Raw genomic sequence first — 6,456 nt, forward strand, 5'->3', positions numbered from 1 at the left:
CAGGAATATATAAATAATTTGGGCTCTTTGAAACACTGTGCAATGCTTAGTAAAAGGAAACAATTGGGTTCAAGTTATGATAGAAACTGTACATTTGCGCGTTTTTTGACGTTTTGGAGGTCGATTTTTGACGGCCAATTACTCAGATACCGTTCAATATGGGAAAACGTTTCTTAGGGCCTTTTTAACTCCTTGTTACCCAAGAACACGCCTGTAAATTTGTGCCAGACATCTCTGAAACACCCTGTATCACACTTAATTTTTGATATAAATTTAGATGTTGGCCCGCTTCCTTGAAACACTGGATCACCAGCCTCTTTCAAAAATTCTATGCTTTTTGCCACAGAACTGCTAACTGTTTGTGCGGCCAAGTTGACTTTCATTTTTTGAGTTTTAAACTTCATATGAAATTTTGATAATTTGTTAGCCAACGTTAATCCTTCATATTCTTGATAGCTCTGAAGGATGGCAATATATGCCCATTCGAATTTCTAAATATTTACATTAAATGTTGTTCAATTTCCTTGATAAATTTTTAAGGTGAATTTCTCTTACTTCACCAGTCCGTTGGTCCATCAAAACACCGTAAAATTCCCATAGATTTCTCAATAGCTTTAACATGTGGCAAGCATCAAGGACAAAATGGACAACTTCACCTGGATCCGCTAAAAAAGATATAACATTGGGCAAAATTGCACTACAGCGGCCTCATGTAATTTCGTGTATTTGGTGGAGAATGTAGCACTTGACGCGTAGATTACGAAACTATTTTATTTGGGCCGCAAATGATAATTAAATTAATGAACTTAATTTTAAAAATTTAGTAATTTTAGGGAATTACCGTGTTTTTGTATTATTTTTGGTGGCGGAGAATGTAGCACTTGACGCGTAGATTACGTAACTATTTTTTTGGCCGCAAATGATAATATAATTAATTAACTTAATTTTTAAAATTTAGGAATTTTAGGGAATTTCCGTGTGATTACTTCCAAAACACGTAAAATACGTTACTAAACTCCCCGTATTGGCGCCTGACGCACTTTGAGATTCCCCGTATTGGCGCCGCGCACTCGCTTCGCTGAAGCGCTGGGGGCGCGCAGCGCCTCCCCAACCACATACTAAAAAAAGCGATGGGCATCAAGTATATACTTTTAATCTCAACCAGAAACAAAGTGGCCCAAAAATAGAAAACACCTAGAAAATGAACAAAAACTGTAATTGATTTTATACAAAAAGGGAATATCACGTGGAATTCATTAGGACACCGAAACTGTGGTGTCGGCGAACACACGACGGAAATAAGTACAACGAAACACGTGAAAATGCCCAAAAATTAGAAATTTAAAATTGCATTAAAAAATTAAATAATCATTTGCGGCCAAAATAAATTATTTAAATAATTACCCTCGGCATCTACGTGACAAGGTCTATCAGGCGCAACCAAAATTATTATAAAATTGAATGAAAATGAGAAATTTTTAAAATTAAAAAAATTAAACAATTAAATACTCATTTGTGGCCAAAATAAAAATTACCCTCGGCATCTACGTGACAAGGTCTATCAGGCGCAACCAAAATTAATATAAAATTCAATGAAAATGAGAAATTTTTAAAATTAAAAATTAAGTTAAACAATTAAATCTTCATTTGCGGCCAAAATAAAAATTACCCTCGGCATCTACGTGACAAGGTCTATCAGGCGCAACCAAAATTATTATAAAATTCAATGAAAATGAGAAATTTTTAAAATTAAAAAAATTAAACAATTAAATACTCAATTGCGGCCAAAATAAAAATTACCCTCGGCATCTACGTGACAAGGTCTATCAGGCGCAACCAAAATTAATATAAAATTCAATGAAAATGAGAAATTTTTAAAATTAAAAAATTAAGTTAAACAATTAAATCTTCATTTGCGGCCAAAATAAAAATTACCCTCGGCATCTACGTGACAAGGTCTATCAGGCGCAACCAAAATAAATATCAAATTCGATGAGGCCGCTGTAGTACACTTCACCCTAACATTGTAGTCTTGAACAGATTATGTTCACCATAAACATATCAAAGTTTTATGATTACGGTAGAGTGTTCCATGGTAAAAGATTTACTTGCGGTCCATGAAACACTTTATGGAAAGCAGATTAGGTAGAATTGTTTATTTTGATTTATATTTTTATCCAAAGGTGCTTTAATACTTTCATTTATCTATGACAATCACAGAACAAATTCGCTTTGTTTTTACCAGGGTTGGGAAAACTGCATTGAATAAAATCTTCCGTTATGACAACACCAAGAGATTGAGCCATGGAAATGTTACTTCTAAGTCCATCGCATGTAAGAGCAATACATTTGGCCCCTGTTTTATAGATTTGAGAGAGGCCACTCTTTTACCAAATTTTTTAACAGTTGGCTAGGAGTGCCATGGACGAAGAAATATCCGACAGGGACTTTCCAATGGCCATTTATGGCTACAACCATAAATACGAGGGCAGATGTCGCAATTTCATCAGTATCTTGGGTATCGTGATCCAGCCCCAAATTCACATAACCAGAAAATTCCTTCCCAGTCCATTCAGTGTTTTTTAATGGACATTTCATCCAAAGACAGTGCTACTAGCAGCGGGTAATCAAATTTATCAACCTCATTTTTAATGTAGGCGAAACTTTCAGCCGTGAAGCCTGGTTGACCATTGACTTGGTTCGTCCCTTCACGAAGTGTGTTGGGATGAGGTAAAAAAAGATGTTTTATCAAGAAATAGTAGGCTTTTGGAGAATAGAAATGCACCGTCATAGCAAAGCTTTGAATTAGCTGCGGGAATTTTTGTTTTATTTTCTGATTTTTTGGTCCTGTTAGACGCAAAAATTTAAACAATTCAATTGAAGTTGGTTCGAATCTTTCCGCAATATCCAGTGCATTTTCTTCTAAGAGAAGATTTTGTTTCTTCATTTGATGAAGTACCTGCTTGAGTGAAGAAAGTTTTAAAGATTTTCGTTTCATGGCTTGCTTGGTAACTTTAAGTTTTTTATTTAGAGCTTGAACTCTATTTCTCTTTTGGGTTAAAGCCTTTTGGAAGTTCTTAAGTTCTTAAGTTCAGTAAGTTCTTAAGTTCAGTAATAGCTTAACAAAGGGTCGAAACCCATCACGTCAAGACAATAAAAATGTTAAAAAAATGTCCAGGTACGAAGAGAGTGCCTTCCGGAAAGGAACACGGCTCGGAATGTCTTTCAGATGCTCCGGAAGAGAATTCCACTCGCGGATGGAGGAGGGGAGAAAAGAATGTTTTCGAACGGCGAGGCGAAAACCGGGGAGAACCATAAAGGCCGCACGATTTCCTCTAGGGGGGCGATGCCAGCCAGAGATGGCCTTCGAAAGCGGAGCGAGGGCACCACAAGTGCGATGTACAACACTATTTACGATAACCAATCTCTTAAGGCGACGACGTGAAGCCATGTTATCCCATTTGAAGTTTTTGAGAACTCTGGTCATAGAGGTACTCCACGAAAAGCCAACACTGGCAGCGAAGCGGAGGGCACGCCGCTGAATGCGGTCAACCGCATGGACACCCGCAACAGTCGAGGGAGCCCAGACGGCAGAACAGTACTCTAGGATCGGAAAAACATATGTTTTAACTCCAAGAGACTTCGTGGTGAAGGAACAGTGAGAGAGGTGGTGGCGAATGAAACCCAGCGCTCTCGCAGCCTGCGCGGTAACCCGGGTGATGTGTATGGTCCACTCTAGTGTATCTGTGAGCGTCACTCCCAGATACTTTAGGGAGGGGACCTGTCGGAGATCAACTCCATGGAGGACATATTTAGCGACTTGCTCTGGCTGGCCCACCCTGCGAAGGGAAAGGACAGAGCATTTGGCTGAATTTAGCGGTAGAAGCCAACGCTCGCTCAACTTACCGATAGAGTCGAGGTCAGATTGTAGGATGGCGCAGTCCTGCTGCGAGAAGATAATCCGGGAGAGCGCCACGTCATCCGCAAAAATATACAAAGTGGAGACAACGTTTTCCCCAACGTCATTGATGTATATGATGAAAAGTAGCGGCCCCAGGACAGAACCCTGCGGCACCCCAGAAGAAGCTGGAAGCCAGTGTGACGTGGCTCCTGGAAGGACAACCCTGAATTCCCGATTTTCAAGGTATGCCGACAGCCAGTTGAGAGTGCGGCCTCTTACTCCGTAAGCGTGGAGTTTCGCTTTGAGAACTTCATGTGAAACCGAGTCAAAAGCTTTGCGAAAGTCTGGAAAAATAATGTCCACTCGTCCGGTCGGCTCTAGTCCAGAGGTCCAATTCTCGATGCAGCAGAGAAGCTGAGTTTCGGTGCTGAAACCACTCCGGAAACCGTGCTGATAGGGGCTTATCAAGTTGTGTGAGGTGAAGTGCGACGAGATGGCCGACGCACTTACGTGCTCAGTAGTCTTAAGAACTTGCGACCGGAGGGCGATAGGGCGGTGCTCGGCAGGGTCAGATCGGTCTCCGCCTTTAGGTATTGGTGTGATGTTTGCTCGGCTCCAGTCACGCGGGATAGCACCCTCGTCATAAGACGACTGGAAGATGGCTGTGAGTGTAGCTGCTAATGCATTAGCACATTTGCGGAGGACATAATATAATGGGTAGATGTTTGGCATGATTTATATTCGAAAAAATTTAATTTAATTCAAATTTTAATATTGTGCTATACTTTTTATTTTACCTCAACAGTTTTAATTTCTATCTTTAGCAATTGAGGATTAACACTACTGGATTCCTTGAAATATGTCTACGAAATTGACAAAACAAATTCTAAATAAACTTCACGGAAGGATTTTAGTTTGAGGTACCTTCATCAATTTAGTTTTTAATTTTAATTTTTCTTAAACATTCATTAGAAAATACAATTATATTAAAAAGAAACCCCCGCTTTTCGAGAATAATTGATAATTTACGTTATATTTCCAATTTCAAAAATGCGAAATTTTGGTCATATTAATACATTTTAATATATCGTAGGGTACACGACGGTTGTATTACTACTTTTGGACGTTCTTCAAAATTTTTATTTCCCTCCTTTTGGTTAATTTTATATATGTATTTCAATGAATGTGGTATTTCGCGTTTTGAGCACTTGGAGCACCTGATACGCGTGCCTGTTTTGAGCATTTTCTTTATTTTAGACCAATGTAGACGAATATTGGGATAGATCGTAAGGTTTCTACGTTTTTGGCCTATTATGGTCCCTTAGTTGATTTGCTATGTATAAAAAAATATCCTCTAAATATGGCAGCGTCTTTTGGCCTTTCGGCTAAGAGTAAATGTCGTATGTAATGCGCTGTGCATCTGATTCTTGGCTTTCCGGCTAAAGGAAAAGTGTAGTATCTGCTACGTATAGCAGAACACATTTTTGACCGAATACACTATATCACACCTACTTTAGCTCATATTCGGGTAGGGAAATTAGCTTTAATTCGGGTAGGTCGTAGCTTGTTTCGGGTAGGAAAACTAGCGTTCATTCGGGTAGGATTTAGCTCATTTTCGGGCAGGTTTTAGCTCATTTTCGGGTAGGTTTTAGCTCATTTCCGGGGAGGTTGTGGCATACTTTCCAATGGGCTTAGCTTACGAGATTAGCTTTTCTTCGGACACCTTTTCACAAAACTCCCCATGAGAAACAAGTTATGGTCGCCTCCAAGTGGTGTTTCTCGGGTAATGCGAAGTACCATACAGACAATATATTTGTAACCGAATAGGGCTTAAAAATAATTTTAATGTCTGCTACAAAAATATACGCCTTTTCCAAAATATTGCTGTTTAAATTTAGTACCTGCCACGAAAAATACCCTTTTTCCAAAATATTGCTAGTTAATTTTAATGCCTGACACGGTAAAATACGCCTTTTCCAAAATATTGCTAGTTATTTTAATGCCTGCAACAAAAATGGCAGCTAGTTGAAACCTAGTGCATGCCCCCTAAAATTACCCATACTGCCACATCTAAACTATATACTTAGTTTGCACCTACTCTACCTACTCTGTTTGCATCTACTCTGTTTGCATCTACTGTTTGCATCTACTCTGTTTGCATCTACTCTGTTTGCATCTACTCTGTTTACATTTACTCTGTTTACATCAATATTTTAATTTTAAGTTTCTATCCCCACCCAAATCCCCAAATTTTCCCCAGAGCCCGTTAGGTGGTAGAATTAAAATTTAAAAAAAAATGTCCAAAAGTAGTAGTACTACCGTTGTGTACCCTACGATATATCAAAATGTATTCTTATGACCAAAATTTCGCCGTATATTCTATCTATATTGGAGCATATAACGGAATTTTTTAAAATGGAAAAATAACGTAAATTATCAGTTATTCTCGAAAAGCGGGGGTTTATTTTTAAAATAATTGTATTTTCTAATGAATGTTTCATTGAAATACATATATAAAATTAACCAAAAGGAAGGAAATAAAAATTTTGAAGAAC

The sequence above is a fragment of the Leiobunum rupestre genome, chromosome 5 (assembly GCF_980474605.1).
Source record: "Leiobunum rupestre chromosome 5, qqLeiRupe1.1.hap1, whole genome shotgun sequence".
Classification (NCBI taxonomy): domain Eukaryota; kingdom Metazoa; phylum Arthropoda; class Arachnida; order Opiliones; family Sclerosomatidae; genus Leiobunum; species Leiobunum rupestre.